Below are 25,447 nucleotides of genomic sequence, written 5' to 3' on the forward strand. Positions count from 1 at the left end.
ATGCGGGGATGTCTGGGCCTCGGGTACCAGTTCAGATTCCTTTCCCATCTCATCAGTGGTGGGGGGGGGGTTGGGCTGTAGACGGAAGATTCCTCTCTGTCCAGCCATCCATCCATCCGTATATTAGGTTGGCCATAAGATGTTATGGAAAAACCTGGATGAACTTTCTGGCCAACACAATACATCCCTCCCTCTCTCCTTCCATTTATCCCTCCATCCATCCACCATCCATCTACTCTGCACTGGGTGCTGTGTTAGGGAATAGAGATGCAAATAAGCATGAACTCACACTTGGGTGTGGTCGGGGTCAGAGATTGGAGGGGGCAAGGGAAGGGACGTCAGTAGGGCTGAGGACCACAGGAAGGGGGACAAACTCTCCCCTGGAGTATCTCCACTGGGGGCAGTTGGGGAGCTTTCAGTTGGGAAGGGGGTGGTGCAGGGGAGTAAGTTTGGAGGGAGTGTAGAGGTGGGGATGGGCAGATGGGAAGGAAGGCAGAAGGGGCCTCCCTCCTGCGAGCTCTTGGAGGCCCTGGAGGCTGGTACTCTGCCCTAAACATAAACACGTGGAAAGTTCTTCAGCCACTTGCCTTGGTATCTGCTGCATGGCTTTGGGCTACACACTTACATGCATGAGCTCACTAGATGCCAAGAACAAGCCTAGGAAGTAGACATACCATCACCCTCATTTTACAATGGAAACTGAGATCTGGAGAAGGAAGCGACTTGTCCAGCATCACACAGCCAGCAAGTTATGGTCCAGAAATCCACACCCAGGAGTCAGAATCAAAACTAGCCTTCGTGGAAAGGGCTGTGCATCCACCCATGTAATTATGGTGAATCCTCATGACGGCCTTGGAAGGTGGACTATTGTCCCATTTTATAGAAGGAAGCTGAGCCTTAGAAATTTAAGTGGCAAAGCTGAGTATCCTCCTGAGATTTCTAGGCTCTTTCTCCTAGAAACTTCAGGCAAGATGGTAGAATGGCTATGTTGGGGGCAGGAGTGGGGAAGAGGCTAGAAGCCCAGTCCCATCTGAACAGTGAGGGATCCCCTGAAACTGGCCTTGGGGGGTGTGGGGAAGGGAGGACACTGTCTCTACCAGGTAGGACTCTGCTACCCAGGTGGACATCTGCGGTGAAAAACCCGCAGGTCTAGGCAAGGGCCAAGGACATTTGGGCTGGAACTGTCCAAGGGTGGCTTCCTGGGCAAGATGAAGCCAACTTCGGTTCCTTCTTAAAACTCAGGTTTCTGCAGCCTTTGGAAGGGGAGCTCGAGCGTCTAGTTCAGGGACTACATCCCATGCCTGACCCCAGGGTTCAGGGAAGCAGGAGGGGGTCATAGTTTTCTCTTATCCTTGTCCTTCCCCTGTCCCATCCTAGCTTGTGTGCCAATATTGCCATTCTCTGCCCAGCATCTCAGGCTGGTGGTTGTCCTGGATGTGACGTGACCCACCTTCCTCTGGACACTGAGGCTGGGATGAAGGGCTGGGTGATGCAGAAGCACCCCCACCCCAGGGGCAGGGAGGAGGTGCTGAACTCCATGTGAATCTCTAACATATCCTGCCCTCCTCTTTGCCAGGATGCCCCCTCCCCAACTGTTTTTTGACACAGCGGAGATCTGCCCTAAGGGGAAGCTGGGAAAGGATGGCCTGGGAGATGCCCGCCATGCTCAGCCATCACCACTGCCTCTGTACAGCCTGGGACGGCCCCTGCCTCGGCCAGCTCCCTGGAGGCCTTCGGAAAGTCACAGCCCTCCCTGAGATGCTAGGTTCTCCTCTGAAAACTGTGATCCTCAACTTTGAAGGTGGTTGTAAGAATTCGTGCAGTGAGGCACATGAAATGAAGTGATATGATGTGAAAGCACTTGGAAAACTGCAAAGCACTGCTCCCATGAGGAGTTATTATTATCAGCATCCTCATATATTGAAAATAGGTGGATGCCCAGACCATGTTCACCAGTTATCAATGGAGGTGGGTGTGGGGCAGACCACGGACATCTGGCTTGGTCAGGAGGGACATATATTTGTGTGTGTGTGTGTGTGTGTGTGTGTGTGTGTGTGTGTATATATCTATCTATATATCTATCTTTCCTCTTAGTGGCCCCAAAGTCAAATTAGTTGCTCCAACTTTGTGATAACTGAACCTCATAATAACTGGTGGTATTGAGCATTTACCATGTATCAGACTCTGCTAAGCATTTCTCCCACATTCTTTTATTTAATCTTCACCTAGGAGGTGGGTATCATTGTTAACTCATTTACCAGATGAGGAAACTGAGGTTCAGAGAATATAATTAACTGGCCTGGATCTTAATCACATGTTTAGTAAGACTTGGCCATGAATCAAGCCTAAGTCTGCTAGACTCCAAACCAGAACTTCTGATAAGGTCCATGGACATGGCTTGCCAGAAGGAGCGCCATGCCTCCGTCTCCAAAGTTTCTAACCCAGTGCTGTCAGCCCAGAGTCAGGCAACCAGGCGAGCGCGTCCCAGGGACCGGCTAGCATCCTCCCCCGTGCCTGCTGCAGGCCTCTGGGGGATGACCCCATCCTGCCATCCCGTGACAGATGGGAGCCCCGAGGCCCAGAGAGGGGCAGACATGGGGAGAGGTCACACGGCCCTGCTGGGTTCTCCTCTGCAGGCGCCAGCCTGGGCCAGACAGCTTTATTCATCTTGCCTCTCCCACTGCCCCCAGATGGCCACTCAATTCCATCTGCACAGAGCAGGCCCAGGAGTGGGTCTTTGATGAAGAAGAGCAGCTCAGTTCATAAATCACTCCTTTTACTTTCACCGCCTCTAGCCCCCACCCCGGGCATGCTTTCTGGAGAGAGAGAAAAGAAAGCACGTGGACAGACAGGGCAAAACCCCCATCGGAGGAAGCAAAGGTAGACCTGCTTTGGGCTGGTGGGAGCCAAGAAATGTCTTGCATTCGCTCCTACCAGGCGAGGGCCCTGTGGTGCAGGGCAGAGCCTCTGGGGGTCCCAGGGGTTCAGCCTCACCTGGGTCTCAGCCAGCGCCCTTGCCGCCAACAAGCTGGGAGGCCTGGGCCAGCCTCCTCATCACCTGAGCCTGCATGGCTTCCCCTCTGAGACGGGCATTCTCACATCTAACTCCCAGGGTCAGTGCGTGGATTCAAAGAGGTAGTGTCGGTAAAAGCACTTTAGCGTTCCTTCCTTCCTGGGTGTTTATGCCAGCACCGGGCTGGGTTCAAGGCACGGAGGCCAGCGGCTTCCCTCCCTCACGGACTCCAGTCCACTGAGGATTCATAACCTGGTACTCAGAATTGTTAACAGCCACATTGACCCGGAGCCGGACAGGAAGGGAAATGAGCACTGACCGCCTTAGGGGGTGACAGGGGGTGTGACAGGGGCAGCCTAGAAGCCTGGGGGGACTGTGTGAGGGGAGGACACACATTTTTGTTGGCAGGGACCAGCATTTTTGAGCCTCAGTGATGCTGCAGGGCATTGCGTTCTGGGCATTTTCCTATAATGACCTTACTTGATTCTCCAAAGAGATCTGCAAATTAGATGAATTGCAATCGTTCCCTTTCACAGAAGAGAAAACTAAGGCCCCAAGGGGCTCAAAAAGCCCTTAGAGCCAGAACTGACCCCAATCTGCTCGACCCTAGGACCCCTGTGTTCCTTCCTCAGGACAAAGGACTGAAGCTTAGAAAAAACAAACAAAAAAAGCAAGACAGTATTTCCCTGGCAGTCCAATGGTTAAGACTCCGCCCTTCGGGCCACGGGTTTAATCCCTGGTTAGGGAACAAGAGACCATGTGCTGAGCGGTCTGGCCAAAAAAGAAAAAAAGAAGTAAGGGCTTGGGTCTGAGACTTGCGGGAACAGCGACGATGCTTGTCGTCAGGTTCCAAGCCGAGGGGGGAGGAACTTATCTGCTCGCTGGCAGTGCTTGCTGAGATTCATCTCAAGACAGACGGTCTCATAAACAAGCAATTGGCCCCCAATCCTGGCGTGCCTGATGAATGGCACAGACGTGGGGACATGGACACAGCTGATGGGGGATAACATCTAATTAGGCTCCTGGAGGCAGAGCCTGTGGTGGACGCAGCAGATCCTAAGTGACAGCCTTCCCCGGGCCTGCACTCACTGAATCTTGAATGTCGAGGAAGCAGAGTGGCTGGAGCATCTTGGAGAGCACAGTCTCTGATCCAGGAGCTGAACCAGCTCTGGGCACTGCGTGTTCCTGCCACAGGCCCTCTCCTCTGCCATCGGAGGATCTTCAGGGAAGGACGCCTTAGTGAGGTCTGACTCCAACTTTCTCTTTTCACACTGGGGGATGCTGAAGCCCAGAGAGGGGCAGGGTCTGGTCCAAAGTCACACAGCAGGGTCAGAACTAGGAACTCCTGATTCTAAGCCCCCTGCTCTGCCCACCTGGGGCTTCCCAGGCGGCGCTAGTGGTGAAGAAGCCGCCTGCTGATGCAAGAACGCGGTTCAGTCCCTGGATTGGAAAGATCCCCTGGAGAAGGAAATGGCAACCCACTCCAGTACTCTTGCCTGGAGAATCCCACGGACAGAGGAGCCTGGCGGGCTGTAGTCCATGGGGTCGCAAAGAGTCAGACACGACTGAAGAGACTTAGTAGCACTCACACTCTTCCCACCACTCAAGGCAGCCTCCTGAGACTAACGTCTTAATTTATTTTGACTTTGGAGAGCATTTTACACACATTATTTCTCAATCACCCAGGAGATAGGCACTCCTGCTTTATAAAAGAGGAAACTGAGGCTCGGAGAGATGAGACCCCTGGCCTAAGGTTGGAGAAATTGCTGGGCAACAAAGCAGGATTCCCATCCTTCTGCCCTGGTCATCCTCCAGAGGTGTGGCCCAGGGACTTTGGGTGGTCAGTCCCCAGAGTGACCCTTGCTACAATCCTTGTCCCCTGCCCCACGGACCTGAACTGGACTCAGAACCACAGAAGGCACTCATCTATGACAGTTCCTGGGACGGGGCATTGGCTCCATCTTTCTGCCTTTGCCCTTGAGATGACCCATGTGCAAAGGCCTCTGGGAAGGCCCTGCACCCTCCACCAAAGGCCGGTAGCCAGCTTGGCTGCTTTCGTGGAATTCAGAGAGTGTCTACCCCAGGGCCTGCCTGGATGGGCAAAGAACACTCTCTCCCAGACAAACATTTTTCTTGTGGTAATTTACATCAGAAAACACCTTCTTTCATTCATTCTTCATTTAGTGAACACTGCAGGTCTTTGGCAGAGAAGGCAATGGCACCCCACCCCAGCACTCTTGCCTGGAAAATCCCATGGACGGAGGAGCCTGGTGGGCTGCAGTCCATGATGTCGTTAAGAGTCGGACACAACTGAGTGACTTCACTTTCACTTTTCACTTTCATGCATTGGAGAAGGAAATGACAACCCACTCCAGTGTTCTTGTCTGGAGAATCCCGGGGACAGGGGAGCCTGGTGGGCTGCCGTCTATGGGGTCGCACAGAGTCGGACGTGACTGAAGCGACTTAGCAGCAGCAGCAGCAGGTCTTTGGAGGTAAACCTACAGCCCTGTGGAACGAGGTGCTGGGAAGTATCATTGTGACCCCAGCGTCTGGCAGCCTTCTTCCCCGTGTGGGTTCTCCCTGCCCAGCCTGGCTCAAGTGTGGCTTCTGGTTATACCTCTTGAGTCTCCTTATTCTCCAGGGCACCTCCTAGAAGCTTGTGTTAAACTTTATGCTACCCAGAGCTTGCATCTAGTGAACTCTTACTGTGTATCTATCTGGCCTTGAACTAACAGCATATAGATCCTCACAAAAGTCCTAGGAGGCGGCTCTGCTCCCCCACTGACCTGTGACTGAACTGGGCTCAGAGACAGTGAGCAGCCTCCCCTAGGGATTCCGCCCCCACCGGCCTGATCCGAAAGTTAAGCCCCTTTCCCCCACCCCTACGTAAAGTAAGATACATGGGATTAAACCAATTATATTAAATAATGTTATTGAAATATTTTCAAAATGTTTGTAATACGCAAATACTTATTAACTCATTAAATTCAAGACCTAGTGATAAATTTGACAGCTCTTGCAATTTCAAAAGATCTGCCACAGTTTGGGGGCGATATGAAAATATCTGCTTCCACCTGTCGATGGCAATGTTACGAGTACAGCTAATAATACTACAGCTTGTTGCCTGTGCTCACAGAGGACAGATGGTTGGATGGCATCACCGATTCAATGGACATGAGTTTGAGCAAACTCCGGGAGATGGTGAAGGACAGGGAAGCCTAGTGTGCTGCAGTCCATGGGGTTGCAAGGAGCTGGACATGACTTAGTGACTGAACAACAACAGGAGTAAGAGGATATGCTCAAGGTCAGGTAAATGTTAGTCAAAGTAAAGACAGAATTTCTCCTGCCAGGCTTGCCAATTTCTTGAGTTCTGTGTGATCCCTGGACCCTGGGATGGGAACTCTTGCCTTAGACATAGATCATCCCTGATGGTGATGCCCTCCCCGTCTGTAGCTCATTAATCCACTTTGTCACTTCTGATCTCCATCCCCCCTGCGCCCCACCCCCACCCCCAGACAGAGAATACCCTCTCCCCTCAGCCCCTGCCCCCAGCAGAGGGGCAGCAAGTTTACAGTAGGAGCAGATGGGACCAGAGGGGCAGGGGAGAGGCAGGGGGTGGGGGTGGGTGGGATGGAAGGATCAGAATCCTAAACTGACTGTAGCTGAATGTGGCCACCTTCCCGGCCAGGGCAGACCCAGCCAGCTGGGGTGGAGGGGGCGGCCAGGGAGCCAGCCTGTCTGAGAAGCCCCTGGGGAATTTGTTAATAAGCCCTCGAACTTCCAGGCTCCAGCCCTGAGATTTGGATTCTGTGGGCTCCAGGAGGGGCCTCATGTAGGCCTTTCCTTTGGATCCATCTCTGGGAGGGTCTACATTGTTGGGTTCAAAGGCCTCAAGGTGAGATCCCCCACCGAGGTCTATCTGGGAGGCTGGGACCCCAGGCAAGCTGAAAATCATGCTCCCCAAATCTAGAAGGGTATCGGTGCAACCAGCCAATGGCTGTCTGCCGGTTCAATGCCCAGCGTCCCTCCTCCACCTCCATGGGCAGCCGCAGCCCAGGTTCCCTGACATAACCCAGCATCCAGCGCGTGGCTCCTGGCCTCTTCTGGGCCTCCCACTCGCCCACCCTCCCCTTCATGGAGAAGCAGACAAGGATTCTGCACCACTGGCCTCTGACTGGGACGAGCCAGCACGTGTCTGGAGCTTCTGGAGCAGAGATGTTAATTCTCTGGAAATCCTCCTGCATCTGGAGAGAACTTGGGGCTGGGGTGGGAGGCAGCGGTGGGGTTTAAGAGGGGAGAAAATACAGGAAAGGAGGTGCTTTGAGGACTAGAGAGCAGAGTCCCTGGGGAGGTCACAGGGAACTAGAAGGGCTAGCCTCATCCCCTCAGGCTTACTTCCTAAAAGGGCATCACAGGATGAGGCGGGGTGGGGAATGGGCCATCTTTATAGGTGCCAGCTGGAAAGGGGGGCTGCCCTGGAAAGTGACTCAGAGTCACCCTCATCCCACAGCCGAGGAGACTGGCATCCAGAGGAGAAGGGACTTGCCCAAGGACACACAGCAGAGTCATGGCTGGATGGCACAGCCCAGGCTCCCAGCCTGGGTGCTCCCTGCCGTATGCTGGGGGCCGGTCTCTAAATGCATCCCAGACAACTCCCAGGTAGACTCACACTGGGATTGGAGGGGACAGAGGACACTGGATGTGTCCTCAGAATTTACCATTGCTGGCAGACCGTCCCATCAGATATAAGCCTTTGGTGGCCGGGGCTGTGTCTCCCACTTCCTTGGAGTCCCCTTAGCGCAAACAGGGGTGGTGGTTGTTCAGTCGCTAAGTCGTATCTGATTCTTTGCGACCCCATAGACCGTACCTTGCCCGGCTCCTCTGTCCATAAGATTTCCCAGGCAAGAATACTGGAGTGAGCTGCCACTTCCTCCTCCAGGAGATCTTCCTGACCCAGGGATTGAACCTGCTTCTCCTGCATTGGCAGGCAGATTCTTTACCTCTGATCCACCAGGGAAGCCCCGGGATGGAATATCATCAATATAATGACTGCTCCTGCTTCACGTGGGCCAGGAGCCATGCTGAACAATGTTCCAACATCATCTGAAATGAGCGAATTATCCCCAGCAGCACATGGAGGCCCAGAGAAGGTAAGGTTCCCACGGTGGTCTAGCTGGAGAGGCAGAACTGGGGTGCAGACCCCAATCCAGACAACTCGCACACAAGGTGGAAACAAGTAAAGAGAACAAGCTGGCAGGCGTGAGGCCTGGATTCAAGTCCAGACTCTGGAAAACCGGGGAGAATCCTGCCCTGTCTCTGACCCTCCAGTCCTCCGGCTGATTCCCACGATGACGGTCTCTGTAAGTCTCAGTGGGGCCCCGGAGCCCCCGGCCCGCCCTCCCTCTGACAGATCTCCCTTCCCACATTTCATCCCCCTTCGGGCCAGAGCAGCAGGAGACCCTTTGAAAGACTTGGTAATCCATCCCAAAATATGCAGGACTGTTGCTGGGGCAACCTGGCTGCCACACAGCCCGGATTTAAATATTTAATGGCTTCTCGGGTATTAAGGGGTCCTGGGAACTGGGCGGGAAAGGGCACAGGTCTGAGCTGGGGTAAGGGGGTGGGGGATCCCTGGCAGCTCCTGCATCCCCACCACAGGGGTCTTTGAAAAGACCCTGATGCTGGGAAAGATTGAAGGCGGGAGAAGGGGACGACAGAGGATGAGATGATTGGATGGCATCACCGACTCCATGGACGTGAGTTTGGGTAAACTCTGGGAGCTGGAGATGGACAGGGAGGCCTGACATGCTGCAGTCCATGGGCTCACAGAGAGTCAGACATGACTGAGCGACTGAACTGAACTGATGTGTCTGATGGGATAAGACAGAAGCCCAGGCAGCTGTAAGCAGGTGGAGGGGAGCAGGTAATGGAAGGTGAGGGACTCCGAGGGGATGCTCTCTGTCACAGGTAGATTTTTTTTTTTTAATTTTTAAGTGCTGCAGTGCAGTGGACGCTGTGTTAAAGTCTTACATTCTCTCCTTTGAGCCTCACTATAATCCTATGAGGCAGGTATGTTATCAGTCCCAACTTACAACTGAGAACGGGGATCAGAGAGGTGATGTGACTCACCCAAGGCCACACAGCTGCTGAGAGGCACCCTGGAACCCGAGGCCAGGTGGCTCCACAGCCAGTGCTCTCTCTGCTACCTCTATCGGGAGCCAGGCTGGAAATCCTGCTGAAAGCTAAGGCCTGTAAAGGAGGGGCGGGTATAAAGCCCTTTCTATAGGCTGGGCACTGTGCTAAGGACTTCACAGGCTCTAATGCGCTCAGCCTTCACAACAGCCCTGTGAGGGAGGTGTTATTGCCCCCATTGTACAGATGTGGAAACTGAGGGCTTGAGACGGGCGGTCAGATCCCAAGATCACAGGGACGTGGGGAAGCCTGTATTCCGGCCTCAGCGGGACACTCCGGAGCCGGTGTCCTTTATCTACTTCTTAGCCCAAATTTAGAATGTTGTATGACAAAAACAACAACAAATAAATAAAAATCAAATTCAAAATCCCTTTTCACCCTGATGCTTTGTCCATGTCCTCCCAAGATGGATAGCATGGCAGGAGGAAATTCTTCCAACCATTCAGTAATGAAGATGAGTCACCTTGAGGTTTTTTGGCTTCAGTAACTTACTCTACACATAAAACACGGGCACATAGACAATGATGTAGACATAGCTTTGGAGATACACAGACACATGCTAAGACAAAATTATAAGACACGGACCCATAGACCAACGTGGGTACACACATAGGTACAAACATAGGCACATACACACACACAGACATGGACTCCGATCAATTTCCTCCTGATTGAATTAACTATAGTGTCAGGAGAGGGAAAAGACATCCAAAATCATTTGGCCAATGCCTCTGCCAACCTCAAGACTATTTTAAACAGCCAAACTGATCTGACCTTATTTTTAAAGCTCTTCAGGAAGGAGGACAAATCCCATAACCTCATTCTCATGTCTCCTCCTTAAGTAGGGAGGTTCTCCTGACATCTAACCAAATTCCTGCTTTGGATGGTAGAGAATCTGCCGGCGAATGCAAGAGACCCAGGTTTGATCCCTGGGGAAGATCCTCTGGAGGAGGAAATGGAAGCCCACTCCAGTATTCTTGCCTGGAGAATTCCATGGACAGAGGTGCCTGGCGGGCTACAGTCCATGGGATTGCAGAGTCGGACATGACTGAGCGGCTAACACTTTCACTTTTTGCTTTTACATTAATCGCAATGCAACTTTTCCCATCAGTACTCTGCTTTACAGCTCCCAAAGCCCTCCCGTATTTATGTTCTTGCTTAACCCTCACAGCCGTCCAGCGAGGCAAAAGCAGAGCAGAAATGACTATGGTATTTTATGGTGAGTGTGGCCCACAGAAGTTAAGGAGCTTGCCGGAGATGACATAGTCCCTATTGAAGCTGGGCTGCAACCCAGATATAGGCTGCTGATTTCACGGCTCCTCGAACTATACCAGGTGCTGACAATGTCCCACCATTTTTGCTTTGTCTTCTCATCTCAGCCTCTGAGCTTCCTTGGATCTCAGCCTGTCAGTGAGGGGTCCACACGGCACCTGGCTCACCTCTCCCTCTTCCCTGAGTGATGCCCATGTGCAGCATAGGAGTGGGGGCCTCTCAAAGTTGGGTGATCCCAACAAGCTCCTCCACGCAGAGGCAAATGGCACGCTCCCTCCTGAGACAGCGATCTTCCTGTGCTGAGGGCAGGCTGGTGAGGCTGCCCGCTTGTCCTCTGAGCATCCTTCATCCCACGGAAGGCTCCTCCAACTCCCCAGGGACCAGGAGCTGTCACGGGAGATGGAGCCAAGCCCCACTCAAGCCTCACACCCACCAGGCCCACTGCCCCACTTACAGTCACTCAGTAGATATTAGAGACACCTGGTCTTCCCAGAGCAACTGCAACGATTCTAGTCATCTGGTCTGATTTAGGGAGGGCCACAACCCCTTCCCATTAGAGGAATGACTACAGGTATTTGGAGTTCAAGTTATGGAGGGGAAGCAACGGGAAAGGAGAGGGATCATGACAGAGTCCTGGCTGGCTTGAGAAGATCCGGAGAGGAAATGAATCAAGGGAAGACCGGGGCTGGGGCCTGAGAAGAGGAGGAGGCAGGAGTCAGAGAGACCTGCATTCTTTCCTCCCCATAAAAAATCATCCCAGCTGTGCCTAGGAGCCCTGAAGGAAGAGGCAGGCAGTGTGGGGCTGGGCTTAGGTGGAGACAGGCGCGGGGGCTCAGGCAAATCCATAGCTCCAGGGGAGGTAAGGATAAAAAGTCCAGGGTTCTGGAATCAAATCCCCTTTGGGATTTCATGGCCACCAGCTAGCTCTGTGGCTGGACCAGTCCCCTCTGACTCTGTCTCAGGTCCTGGGTACCAGGCTTCACTCTGTCTCTCCATCTCCAGTCTCATCTCTCTGCTCTATCTGCGCTGTCTCCCCTCTCTGAACATATGAGCGTGCACACACACACACACACACACACACACACAGACTGTGACCACTTCCTGCAGGGGTGGAAGGCTACCTGCTGATGGTGGCTAGATCCCTTTCCTCTTAAAGCCCACCTCCTCGGGGGCCTGGACAGAAATCCCCTAGCCCTGCCCTGGGACCGTGACCCCCAGCGGGTGGCAGCCACGTTTAATTGAGAGGCTCTGCACGTGTGAGCCGTTGTGCACAAGCCTGCTTGCCCAAGGCAGCCTGTGGGCTGCCGGGGCCCTGCTGGGAGCGGGGAGCCAGGGGAGCCTCCTTGCTGGGAAAAGGAAGAACGTGGCAGGTGTTTCATTTCCCCCCAGCTGCCCGCTAATTAAGGAAGAGGAAGACTCAGCAAGTTCAGGGGGCAAGCTGGGGCTTCCCAGAGACCCTGTGGGGGTGAGGAGGGGGCGGGGGTACAGACCAGGCTTTAGGACGAGGCCGTCCTGGGCTGCCCTCTGAGCCTACCCCTAGGTGCTCATGTGACCTTGAACAAGCACCTCTGAGCCCCTCGAAGGTGACCCCAGGGCCCCGAGGGCCCTGACCACTTGTGCAGACCTGGGTCACGTCCAGGCATTCGCAGGCGGCAGGGCTATGCCGGGAGCTAAGGGACGTGTTGGCGAGATGGTTCTGCATTTTGTCTCAGGCCATTACTCCACCAATTGCCCCTTCCTGGGTGTAATTCTGAATGGTAGATGTTATTGGAGAAGAAACTCTGTGGGGAAGTGGATCTTCTGTACGTGAGTGCACAGTCGCTTCAGTCGTGTCCGACTCTTTTGTGACCCATGGACCGTAGCCTGCCAGGCTCCTCTGTCCATGGAGTTCTCCAGGCAAGAATACTGGAGTGGGCCGCCATGCCCTCCTCCAGGGGATCCTCCCAACCCAGGGAACAAACCTGACTCTCTTATGTCTCCTGTGTTGGCAAGCGGGTTCTTCTGTAGAGGCTTCATATTGGACTTTCCAAGGTCAGTGTTCCCGTAGGAGGCAAGGAAAACCTGGATCCATAAGCCAGGTGAAGCAACAGGGAGGGGATAAACCACCTCCGAGCTCCACCCTGGGGCGACCAGTGCCTCCCAGCGAATTGGGATGTAGGAAATATGGAGGTGCTTAGAACAGGGCCTGGTACAGAGTGGAGCCTCAGGGAAGGCCCACATGCACTGTCTGGCACTGGGTGGACAACACAGATTTTCACAAACGTCCCAGTGAAGCTGTCTGACAGCTATCCTTAGTTCTGCGACTATCCTTAGTTCATGGAGGAGGAGATCAGGATGAAGACCCCGAAGGATAAGAGAACAGTGGGAGAGAGGGTTAGGCTGAACTGTGTGAGTTCTGAAGCCCAGGCCTGGGCCTTTCTCTCTGCTGCTTTTCAGTTACTTCACACCCTTTTAAGGTCATGTGTCCCTTCAAACTATGGATTTAGAGGTCCTTTGTGCAGCTTCATCAGTGGTACCCAAAGAGGTCCTTTCTTCCAGGTTATCTTGTCCCCATCACGAGGTTACATCTGCCCAGCTGCTTCCAGAACGGACTGCCCTAGGGGCAGCAGTGGCAGAGGTCCAGAGGGTGGCAGGGGTCTGAGAAGCCAGGGCCTGGGAAGGAGGGTCCCTGCCCTCAGCTGTGGAACCAGTTCACCAGGAGAGAAAGAATAACAAGAACGTGTTGCATGTCCACAGAGCTGCATGGGCCAGACACGGTTCTCACTGGCTTCTGTGGTCCCACATAGATGCTTTTATTGTCCCCAGTTTTCAGCTGTGACAACCAAGGCTCAGAGAGGTTAAGCCACTTGCTTGAGGATGCACAGTGAGAAAGCAGCAGGGCTGACTCCAGACTCTGGGCTTGTAACAAAGGCCTGACGCTGCCCCTCTCCCATCTGTAATAGCAGGGGGACCCCAGGCCTGCTGCAGAAAGACTGACGGCCAGAGCCTTCAGCCTGCAGGCCTGGCCTTGAAGGGCCACTGGGCAAATGTGGGACCTGCAGTCTGGGTCTGCTGCCGTCACACGGGGAGGAACGGTGTCCTGGTGGATGGGGTCTCAGGGAGGACTCCATCACTTTCCCATCTTAGAGAAGGTCAAGGCTTGAGGGGCCCCCGAGGTCCTAGAGTCCATCCTTTTCATGCTCTGCAGACCTGCCCCTGGTCACACAGCACGTCCTGAAGAGCCTCAGCATTACGGGTTAGTTTTCAGGTTGTTTCACCCTCTACTGTTCATTTCCCAGGTCGCCTGTGACTGGCTGCTGAGTCTCAGAGGGGACACCCAGGCTGACACCCCACTCCCAAAGGGTCTCAGGGAATGACTACTTGCCATGTTCCATGCGCTTTGATTGCCCTCTCGTTTGATCCTCACATCACTATTAGTGTCCTCATTTACAGATGAGGAGATGGGATCCCCTCCCCAGGGTCACAGAGGTTGGAGGAAGAGACGCTGTGGGCCTCTGCCCTGGGGCCACTGGCAGGGAGGAAGGGTCTCTGATTACCCACACGCTCAGCAGAGGACAGCTTCCAAAGCTCTGCCCATGGGAACTGGAGCCTGAGGCTGCCTGGCTGCCCCACTGCCTGGCGTTCACGCCATCCATCTCGGAGTTCATTTGGAGGAAGGGGACAGGGCTTATGAAGCTGCACCATGATGGCTGTCTTGGGGGCACTTCTGGTGCATATGGCACTGGGGTGCCTTGGGTTGGCCTGGTTTTTTTGGGGGGTTGGCCTTTCGATTGCACAGCTTGTCAGAGGCGGAGCCTCAGAGGCCAGGAGGCAGAGATCTAAGGCAGAGGCGTCATCAGCTCTCACCAAACCAGAGGGCCTCCCACGCATCCCTGCCCAGGGACACCGTGTCCCCGAGCTTCCAGGGGACAAAGGGACACTTAATCCTTCCCCCTGCCATTCTGGCCTCCATGTACCAATCGTAGGGGACCAGAAGCAAACAGCACTGGTGAAGGAAACCTCTACCCCTGGGGTCATTTATTGGGTTAGTCAAAAAGTGTGTTCAGGTTTTTCTTAACATCATGCAAAACACTCGAATGAACTTTTTGGCCAGCCCGATATTTACCCCATCCCATCCTCACAATAGCTAACAAGCCCCCCTCCCCCAAGCTCATCTTAGGCTACCCCCTCCTCCCTCACCCCACTCCAGTCAGCTCCAGTCACCCCGGTCTCTTCCACATGGTAAGCACACACGTGCCTCAGGGCCTTTGCACATGCTGGTCCTTCTGCCTGGGACTCTCCTGCTGATATTTTACACATTGTATACCCTCACTTCATTCAGGTCTCTGATCAAATTCTGCAAGGAGATCTTCCCTGACCACTCCCAACTCTGCTCCCCAACAACCTAAAATAGTCCCTCTCCCCAGTCACCATCACTGACTCAATGGACAAGAGTTTAAGCAAACTCCGGGAGACGGTGAAGGATGGGGAAGCCTAGCGTGCTGCAGTCCATGGGGTCGCAAAGAGTTGGACATGACTGAGCGACTGAACAAGAACAGCCAGTCACCATCCATCCCCGTGTTGACACTTATCTCCAACAAAGCTCTCTTTCAGTTATTTGTCTTCTGTCCCTTTCCCTCGAATGCAGAAAGGCAGCAACCTTGTTTGTCTGGTTCATTGCTGAACCCCAGCCTCTGATACAGTACCTGCCACAGAAGGAGTGCTCAATGGACGTTTGAAGATGGAAGGAAAAAAGGAAGAGTGGCAAGGAGGAATAAATCTCTGTGTGGGCCTCTTTCACACGATTCTGATTTGACTCTTGCTAAAACACTATCAGAAGATGCAGGACCAGTTACATCATTTGTGAGGCCCAGTAAAAGTGAGGGTGTCTCATTCAAAAGTTATTACGACTTACAAGATGGCAACCGCAGACCATTAAACCAAGTGCAGGGTCTGGGCCACTGCCCAGGTTGCATGCCTTTGAAGCTGGCCCTGAGGTGGTGTTATAACTGTTTCCCTAGAGACAGGAGGATCGGAGAGGTATAGTGACTTGTCCAATATCACACAGCATTGTGCTATGGCTTAGAAACTCACAAACTCTCCCCTCCTCAGTTCTTTCAGAGGCTATGGAAGGAATCCTGTTATCCCCACACACCTGGAAATCAGGGGACCCAGCCCAGAGAGGAAAGTAGGAGAGCAAAATTGCCTGTAAATCTCCTATTTCACCTCACATATTCATGTCATATATATATATATTTTTTTTTTTCATTCAACAGCAAAGTATATCCACAGTTGTTTTAATATAAACATAAGGTATTATCTTCCAAATCTTTGAGGGCATTGATGTCCCATTAGGATACACAGAGCTAGTTCTGAGATTCTGTGCAGCCCCTGGCTTGGGGAGGAATACCCCCGGTGCTGTGGGTACCCACACCTCAGCTGAAAAAGTACCGTTCTCTGTAGAAGATCCTCGCACATGTTCAACAGCGCACACTGCACAATATGTGCTAGTTTCGGCTCCTCACTCATTGTCTCTCTCCTGCTTGGTCCAGAGGAAACCTCCTTCAGAATGGCCCCAGACCCAGATGGTGAGGAGCTGTGCACAGATCTCATTTTCACAGCAGAGAACGGGGGATGGGGTGGTGGGGGGAATCCTCCCTCCTGGGGAAATACGCCTTGACCTGTTAACAGCGAGAGGAGAGCTTATTACCCTGCTCAGCCAGCCAGCTTCACTCGCCATGCTAATTGGAACGTGTAATGGTTTGTTAATACGGTCTAATCTGGGGAGCCCGGCTCAGAGGGGTCTCTGGGGTGGGGGTATGGTGTGGGGGTGGGGGCTTCTGAGGGTACTGCCACGAAGGGCCGGGAGTGTGGCTCTGGTGCCTGCTTTGCAAAATGATGTCTTAATCCAGCATCCAAACCCAGCAGCACAACTCGCAGTCTTGGGCTGCTGCCGTTGTGTGCGTGTGTACCTGTGTGCGTGTGTGTGTGTGTGTGTGTGTGCACAGGAACACGATGGCTGGCGGGTGTGTGCACTGTGTGTACATTCATGGTGCCAGGTATAGAACTAGGAGGTGGGGGGAGAGAAGAGAACGTAGCTGAATCACACCTAAAGGCAGGACGCAGTCCTTTAGTCCCGACAACGCAAACAAAGACATCTATTTTCCCATGACTAGCTCACCCAGCCCCTATTAACACTAATTAGGAGGGCTGGGAATTCCCCATAACTTCATAATTACTGTTAACAGATTTCACAGGGGCCGTGAAGGAAATGGAACACTCCATCCTATATTCATAGCTAAGGTGACGATGGTTCAGGTGGTCACTGCGTCCCCCTGCTCCAGCCACAAGGCTCTGTGATTCCCCCTAGGGACCCCAGGTGCCCAGACCGTCCGACATGATAGGATACTGGAGGTGAGGGTGGGACCAAGGGCTTCGTCATGGACTGTTTTAATTGTGCCAAGTAGATAAGGCACCCTGGGTACGGCCTCTGGGGGAAATTCTCTGGTGTTGGGAGCTGGGAGAAATGAGGCAGGAGTCCAGGGAAGATGGGCTGCTACTCGGGAAGAGACTTCAAGTTTGGCCTTGGACCTGGAGGTCGAGGAACAAACAGATCAGCCCGAGCTGATATTGACCCATCACTGCCAGCTCAAGCCACCTGTCCTGGGTACACGGCCCCTCCCCCGGCGCCTGCTGACCCCCTGTCTTAGCCCTAGGTCCATTAAGATGAACCATATTTTAAAGGTGACGCTGAAGAGTTGGCAAGACCACAGCAGTGACCTCACAGCGTCATTAGGCCCCCTCCCCAGGCTGCAGCCAGACGGCTTAGGAAACCATAGTTGAGCCATGACGGGGACCTCTCAGCTGCTTGGCAGCCGGACGGCCACTTCTGCCAGCTGACAGAGGCAGGGGAGTGCCAGGAGCCCCATTCGTGCTCACGAGACCCTCGCCTGGCCTCCCCGCCTCGGCCCCTGCGGTCCCGCTGCAGGCCCTGCGCCACGATGGGTGGTGGGGGCAGGGGCCCGCGCTGTCCCCCTCCCCCGAGTGTCTGCCTGGGCGTCCGCCGCCCCGCCCACCTCCCCCGGCTGTGATCTTCCCAGCCCCCTCTGTCCAGCGCTTGGGTTCTGGCTCCAGTTCCAGAAGACAGGTCTTTGTTCTTTCCCTGCCTGCCTAGAATCTGAGATTCTCCATCTATTAGGGACTTTAAAGACCCCTTACTTAATCATATTAAAAAGGGCTGAAACAGTATCAAACATAAACTGCCTCTTGGTGACTTTTAATTCTTTATATTCAGTGACTTTTTTTTCTTACTAGGAACATGTATTATTCATCTAATTAAAACAGATCATTGCAAAGGGGCCATTTCCTCCACACTCTGAAGCTGCTGGGTCTTTGTGAGTATTGCAACCTGGGCCTGGAATATCTTTTCCTTCCTTGTCCACCTAGAGAACTTATTCTCACCCTTCAATGCCCTGCTTGATGGCTCCTCAGCCATGAAGCCTTCCTTGATTTCTCCAGCATTGGCAGAGTTCCCTTCAGTTTTTTTTTTTAATTTTATTGATGTATAGTTAATTTACAATGTTGTGTTAATTTCTGCAGTACAGAAAAGTCATTCAGTTATACATACATATTTGTTGTTCAGTCGCTCAGGTTTATCACAGGATATTGAATATAGTTCCCTATGTCATACAGTAGGACCTTGTTTACCCATCCTGTATACATTAGTTTGGCTTCGCTGGTGGTTCAGCTGGTGTAGAATCCCCCTGCAATGTGGGAGACCTGGGTTCAATCCCTTGGTTAGGAAGATCCCCTGGAGGAGAGAACGGCCACCCACTCCAGTATTCTGGCCTGGAGAATTCCATGAACTGTGTAGTCCATGGGGTCGCATAGAGTCGGACACGACTGAGTGACTTTCACTTTCACACACAGTAGTTTGCATCTGCTAACCTGTTTATTTCTGAGACCCTCGTTTTGGAGATGAGAGGATGAGGCCCAGAGAGGGGCAGGGGTCTCCCCCCAGTCTCACAGCTAGGTCACGAGTGCTGAGGTTGCCCCAGGACCCAGTAGGGCTCCTCTTGCAGCAGGGCTGGGGGTGGGAGGGAGGGAGGGCAGTGCAGACCCTGCTTCATTCTCAGTCCCCCGTCCTTCCCCGGAGCCAGAGGCTGCCCTGACTGAGCCGGCCTTGACCTCCGGCTTTGTTCTCCTCGGGAATGAGCCAGGGTGCTCTTCTGCCTGCCTCCCGGGGCACAGATCAGTGAAGCCCGGGATGAGGAGCAGAGAATGGGCCGGTTGTTGTTCCACAAAGGGGATAGGGGACAGGAAGCACTGGGGCCTCTCCTCCTGCTCTGGACCCTGAGGCTGTGTCTGAAAGGCCACCTCTCCCAGGGCCCCCTGCCCATCCGGCTCCTGCCCTGGGCCCCTCCCTGGCGCAGTGGCTGGAGGCCAGGCTCACACAAGGCCATGCCTTCATTGCCTTGACTGTGCCTCTCAGCTTTACCACTGAAAAAAAGCTGGGAGTTCACCTATCTGCGGTTTCTTTTACCACTGCTAGGTGCTAAGTCACTTAAGTCATGTCTGATTCTTTGGGACCCTATGGACTGTAGCCTGTCAGGATCCCGTGTCCATGGGATTCTCCAGGCAAGAATACTGGAGTGGGTTGCCATTTCCTCCTCCAGGGGATCTTCCTGACCCAGGGATCAAACCCGAATCTCTTACATCTCTTGCATAGGCAGGCGAGTTCTTTACCAGTAGCACCATCTTATTTCTGAAAACAACCTACTGTTTATTAAGCCACTGGGATCCGGGGCCCTGGTGAGGTGTTTTATAGACACTGTGCCTCATCCTGACCACACTCTGAAGAAGCTATTAGCACTCCCATTTTACGGGTGAAAAACTGAGGTTCACGGGAAATGAAGTCACTTCCCTCGGGTCAAGAGTTAGAAAGTAACTGAGTCTGGATCTATTTGGTGGTCAGTAAGCCCAACTCCCAAGTTAGTTTCACGGATTGGAGGAGATAATTACACAGGCCAACTGCTCTGCAGATAATAACACACTGAACATTATAGCTTCTTCTCCTTTTCTTTTCATAATGAGAGCAAACACTGCAGGGAGCAGGCTTGTGGAACCCACCCAGTGGATGGTGGGTGGGGAGGCGAGACATCTGGGGACCTGGCTGGGCACGGCAGACCTCCTGGCGACCCTGATCCCTCGAAGCCCCAGGGCCCAGACTCACCCCGAGACAGAGTACTGTTTGAGAGTAAATATTATTTTACCCTCCAGCTTAATCCAGACCAAGCTTATCTTTCCCACTCAAAAGCCCGCAGCCCAGAGAAAGTTAAGCCCTTTGCTGCTCTCCTAATTGCAGGCTTGGAGCTCTGCTTGGGGACATTGGTTCTCTGGAAAAGCCCGATAAGTGGTCTGGTGTTTGGCTGTGGCATCAGAGAGACTGGCTCTGGGTTGGGCTGTCTGGCTTTCAGGCCCGCATTGGGCTGGGGGAGCCCGATGGCTGTAGCACGGGAGCTGGTTCCTGGGGTCCCCCTTTTTACCATGGATCCCAGAACCACGGCAGATCTGGCTATGGTGGGGATGGGGAAGTGAATCTTGCCCTTCTGTTTGATGCCAGGTTCCAACTGGCTGGAAAAGCAAAGTGGGTCAGTGGGCCCCCAGACCCCTCCTCTTCCAGTTACCATGTCTGTTTTCCTTCTGCCAAGAGGAAGACCTCTGAAGTGTGGATAGAACTGGTTCTTGTTCAGACCAGAGGCTCTCACACCCTCCACCAGCAGTTTCTCTAAAAAGGGGCCACTAGAGGGGAGCGGTCCAGTCTACTGAAGGAAGGGAATCCTCAAAGGGTTCAAGGAGCCAGCCTGGGTCCAACCCAGCCAGGTCAACCCACCCAGGCACCAAATGTCCAATTAGTTCTCCAGCTGGTTCTCATCTCACTGTTTTCCTCTTTCTCCCCTGGCTGTTTCTAGAAAGATATCTGGGAAGAGAAGTGATTAGTGTCCAGGCTTTGCAATCAAGACAGACTTGGATACAAAGGTTTGCCCTGTTTCCATCAGGACAACTTGGCTGCCTTCTCTGTGCCTCCGTTGCTTGTCTGTACAATGGGATTGCCATACCACCACCTCACAGTGTTGTAGGGAGGACCACATGGGGTCAGGAGGGCACAGCTCTCAGCCCAGTACCCGACATGGGGTCATGAGGGCACAGCTCTTAGCCCAGTACCCGACACGGGGTCATGAGGGCACAGCTCTTAGCTCAGTACCCGACATGGGGTCATGACGGCACAGCTCTTAGCCCAGTACCCGACACGGGGTCATGAGGGCACAGCTCTTAGCTCAGTACCCGACACGGGGTCATGAGGGCACAGCTCTTAGCCCAGTACCCGACACGGGGTCATGAGGGCACAGCTCTTAGCCCAGTACCCGACACGGGGTCATGAGGGCACAGCTCTTAGCCCAGTACCCGACACGGGGTCATGAGGGCACAGCTCTTAGCCCAGTACCCGACATGAGGTCATGAGGGCACAGCTCTTAGCCCAGTACCCGACATGAGGTCATGACGGCACAGCTCTTAGCTCAGTACCCGACACGGGGTCATGAGGGCACAGCTCTTAGCTCAGTACCCGACATGAGGTCATGACGGCACAGCTCTTAGCTCAGTACCCGACACGGGGTCATGAGGGCACAGCTCTTAGCTCAGTACCCGACATGAGGTCATGAGGGCACAGCTCTTAGCCCAGTACCCGACACGGGGTCATGAGGGCACAGCTCTTAGCTCAGTACCCGACACGGGGTCATGAGGGCACAGCTCTTAGCTCAGTACCCGACATGAGGTCATGAGGGCACAGCTCTTAGCCCAGTACCCGACACGGGGTCATGAGGGCACAGCTCTCAGCCCAGTACCCGACACAGGGTCATGAGGGCACAGCTCTTAGCCCAGTACCCGACACGGGGTCATGAGGGCACAGCTCTTAGCTCAGTACCCGACATGAGGTCATGACGGCACAGCTCTTAGCCTAGGACCCGACATGGGGTCATGAGGGCACAGCTCTCAGCCCAGTACCCGACACGGGGTCATGAGGGCACAGCTCTTAGCCCAGTACCCGACATGGGGTCATGAGGGCACAGCTCTCAGCCCAGTACCCGACATGGGGTCATGAGGGCACAGCTCTCAGCCCAGTACCCGACACGGGGTCATGAGGGCACAGCTCTTAGCTCAGTACCCGACACGGGGTCATGAGGGCACAGCTCTCAGCCCAGTACCCGACACGGGGTCATGAGGGCACAGCTCTCAGCCCAGTACCAGACATGAGGTCATGAGGGCACAGCTCTTAGCCCAGTACCCGACACAGGGTCATGAGGGCACAGCTCTTAGCCCAGTACCCGACACGGGGTCATGAGGGCACAGCTCTTAGCCCAGTACCCGACACGGGGTCATGAGGGCACAGCTCTTAGCTCAGTACCCGACATGAGGTCATGACGGCACAGCTCTTAGCCTAGGACCCGACATGGGGTCATGAGGGCACAGCTCTTAGCCCAGTACCCGACACGGGGTCATGAGGGCACAGCTCTTAGCTCAGTACCCGACATGAGGTCATGACGGCACAGCTCTTAGCCCAGTACCCGACATGGGGTCATGAGGGCACAGCTCTTAGCCCAGTACCAGACATGGGGTCATGAGGGCACAGCTCTTAGCCCAGTACCCGACACGGGGTCATGAGGGCACAGCTCTCAGCCCAGTACCCGACACGGGGTCATGAGGGCACAGCTCTTAGCTCAGTACCCGACATGAGGTCATGAGGGCACAGCTCTTAGCTCAGTACCCGACATGGGGTCATGAGGGCACAGCTCTTAGCTCAGTACCCGACATGAGGTCATGACGGCACAGCTCTTAGCCTAGGACCCGACATGAGGTCATGAGGGCACAGCTCTTAGCCCAGTACCCGACACGGGGTCATGAGGGCACAGCTCTTAGCTCAGTACCCGACATGGGGTCATGAGGGCACAGCTCTTAGCCCAGTACCAGACATGGGGTCATGAGGGCACAGCTCTTAGCCCAGTACCCGACACGGGGTCATGAGGGCACAGCTCTCAGCCCAGTACCCGACACGGGGTCATGAGGGCACAGCTCTTAGCTCAGTACCCGACATGAGGTCATGAGGGCACAGCTCTTAGCTCAGTACCCGACATGAGGTCATGAGGGCACAGCTCTTAGCCCAGTACCAGACATGGGGTCATGAGGGCACAGCTCTTAGCCCAGTACCCGACATGGGGTCATGAGGGCACAGCTCTTAGCTCAGTACCCGACATGAGGTCATGAGGGCACAGCTCTTAGCCCAGTACCAGACATGGGGTCATGAGGGCACAGCTCTTAGCCCAGTACCCGACATGGGGTCATGAGGGCACAGCTCTTAGCTCAGTACCCGACACGGGGTCATGAGGGCACAGCTCTTAGCTCAGTACCCGACATGGGGTCATGAGGGCACAGCTCTTAGCCCAGTACCAGACATGGGGTCATGAGGGCACAGCTCTTAGCCCAGTACCCGACACGGGGTCATGAGGGCACAGCTCTTAGCTCAGTACCCGACATGAGGTCATGAGGGCACAGCTCTTAGCTCAGTACCCGACATGAGGTCATGAGGGCACAGCGCTTAGCCCAGTACCCGACATGAGGTCATGAGGGCACAGCTCTTAGCCCAGTACCCGACACGGGGTCATGAGGGCACAGCTCTTAGCCCAGTACCCGACACGGGGTCATGAGGGCACAGCTCTTAGCCCAGTACCCGACATGGGGTCATGAGGGCACAGCTCTTAGCCCAGTACCCGACAAAGGCAGCTCTCAGTTGCCTCTGCCCAGGATGAAAAAAAGGCAAAGGTACCAAGACAGTTGACTTTCCTGGGGCCAGATGGGCTCTTCCACTTGAAAACCACCCTCTTCCCCACACCCAGGATACCTGGCTGCCACCTCTGTTCAGAGGTGGAGGAACTGGGGGTAGAACTGGCCTTGACTGAGGAACTATTGTGCGTCCTGCACTGAGCTCTTCCCATCTGCTCTCTACAGATGAGGGAACCGAGGAAATCCCGTGGCCCGAAGGAGTCTTGCCCAGAGCGCACGGCGCCTGTGGTAAAGGACCATGTTCTCATGCTTTCATACGGGGCTTTCCCTCACCCACTCGGCTCCTCGAGCCCCCATGAAACAGCGGGGAGTATCCGTCCTACTCCGCAGGCACGAACCTGAGGCTAAGACAGGTCTCCCAGCTGGCTGGGAGCAGTGAGTGGGGCTGGGATGAACCCAGCAGTGCCACCCCCCAGAGGTGGCTCACTTTCAGCTTTCCGGAAGGAAAGAGACCCTAAAGAATCAAGACTCCTTGAATCCCCCAGGCTTCTGGAGGCAGAGGGCTTCTAGCCACATCTCCTTAGATGTTCCACCTGTTTAAGTCTTGTAAAGGGCTTTCTAGGCGGCTGGTAGTGTTAAAGAATCCACTTGCCAGTGCAGGAGACATAAGAGATACGGGTTTGATCCCTGGGTTGGGAAGATCCCCAGGAGAAGGAAATGGCAACCTATTTCAATATCCTTGCCTGGAGAATCCCATGGACAGAGGAGCCTGGCGGGCTACAGTCTATAGGGTCGCACAGAGTTGGACACGACTGAAGTGACTCAGCGCAAGTCTTGTAAATGCACAACCAGGTATAGATCGTTCCATGCTGTTTCCTTTTTCCCCCATCAAAGAGTTTGCCTACTATGAGTCTGCATATTCTCCTTTCTGAAAACATAAAGAGTACAGCTAGGGGGCCCCAGAGATGACACGCAATCCTCGAGGCTGTCACAGAATCCCCAGGGTTCAAAACATCTGGAACCCACAGAAGCTCCCGCAGTGATCCTGGGAGTGTTCAGATCCCTGGGTTGTCACACTGCGCTGAGACCACACAGGTCCCCTGAGTGTCAGAAAAGATTGAGGGGCTACGGTATAATTCCCTGAGCCAGTATGGAACCTCCAGGTTTCAGCGCGGGGGGCGGGGGTGGGGGATGCAGCTGGGCTGCTCCAGGACATCTAGGCGATACCAGAGACCCTGGGCCACCAAAGAACACCTGTGCTGTCCGCTGGACTGCTGGAATATCTTAGAATGGAAATGATCAGTTTATGGATCCTCCAACAACCCACAACTGCACACTCTCATTCCCAGCTCTGTATTCAGGTTGTGTTCTTTCTGATCTCAGCTTAAATGTTGCTTCTTCCAGGAAGCCCTCCCTGGTCTCCCCGGGCCTTGCTAGCTGCCACAGCACAGATGTCATGTGGTGAGCTCCATGAGCACTCCCTGGGTTTGCCCCATTAGAGCTCTCGGCACACAGTGCTGCCACTACCTGCCCTCGGGTCTGTCTCCTCCACCAGCCTGTGAATTCCCAGAGTGCAGGGACTGAGTTCTCAGCATGCTCAGATTACCCTTAATGAATTTGTTATTATTGTTTAGTTGCTAAGGCATGCCTGACTCTTTTGCAACCCCGCGAACTCCAGCCCACCAGGCTCCTCTGTCCATGGAATTTCCCAGGCAAGAATACTGGAGTGGGTTGCCATTTCCTTCTCCTGGGGATGTTACCAACACAGGGATTGAACCTATGTCTCCTGCACTGGCAGGCAGATTCGTTACCACTGAGCCAGCAAGGAAGCTTAATAAATACTATTCAAATAAATAATGGCATCAATGCTATTAACCTATTGGGCACCTGATGGCTGTGTGACCCGGGGCCAGTCACTTCACCTCTCTGTGCCTCCATCTCTTCACTGCACAACTGGGATACGAAGAATATCTATCTCATAAGGCTGACATGAAGCTTACATCCGCTCTATAAAACACTCCGATGGAGCCTGGTACAGAAGCATGATATAAATAGATGCTGGGTTTTTTTTTTTTTTTTAACTTTTTTTATGGTGATAACCACCCACTCCAGTATTCTTGCCTAGAGAATTCCCATGGACAGAGGAGCCTGGCA

The 25,447-nt window shown here is 53.9% G+C and overlaps 1 protein-coding gene across 5 annotated transcripts in view; it reads right to left on the reverse strand.

The window, feature by feature from the left end:
• The window catches only part of TSPAN18 (tetraspanin 18), a 202,231-nt gene that overhangs the window by 32,187 nt on the left and 144,597 nt on the right, over positions 1 to 25,447 (reverse strand). The window lies entirely within an intron of this gene.

Source organism: Odocoileus virginianus, chromosome 10, assembly GCF_023699985.2.
Source record: "Odocoileus virginianus isolate 20LAN1187 ecotype Illinois chromosome 10, Ovbor_1.2, whole genome shotgun sequence".
Lineage (NCBI taxonomy): Eukaryota > Metazoa > Chordata > Mammalia > Artiodactyla > Cervidae > Odocoileus > Odocoileus virginianus.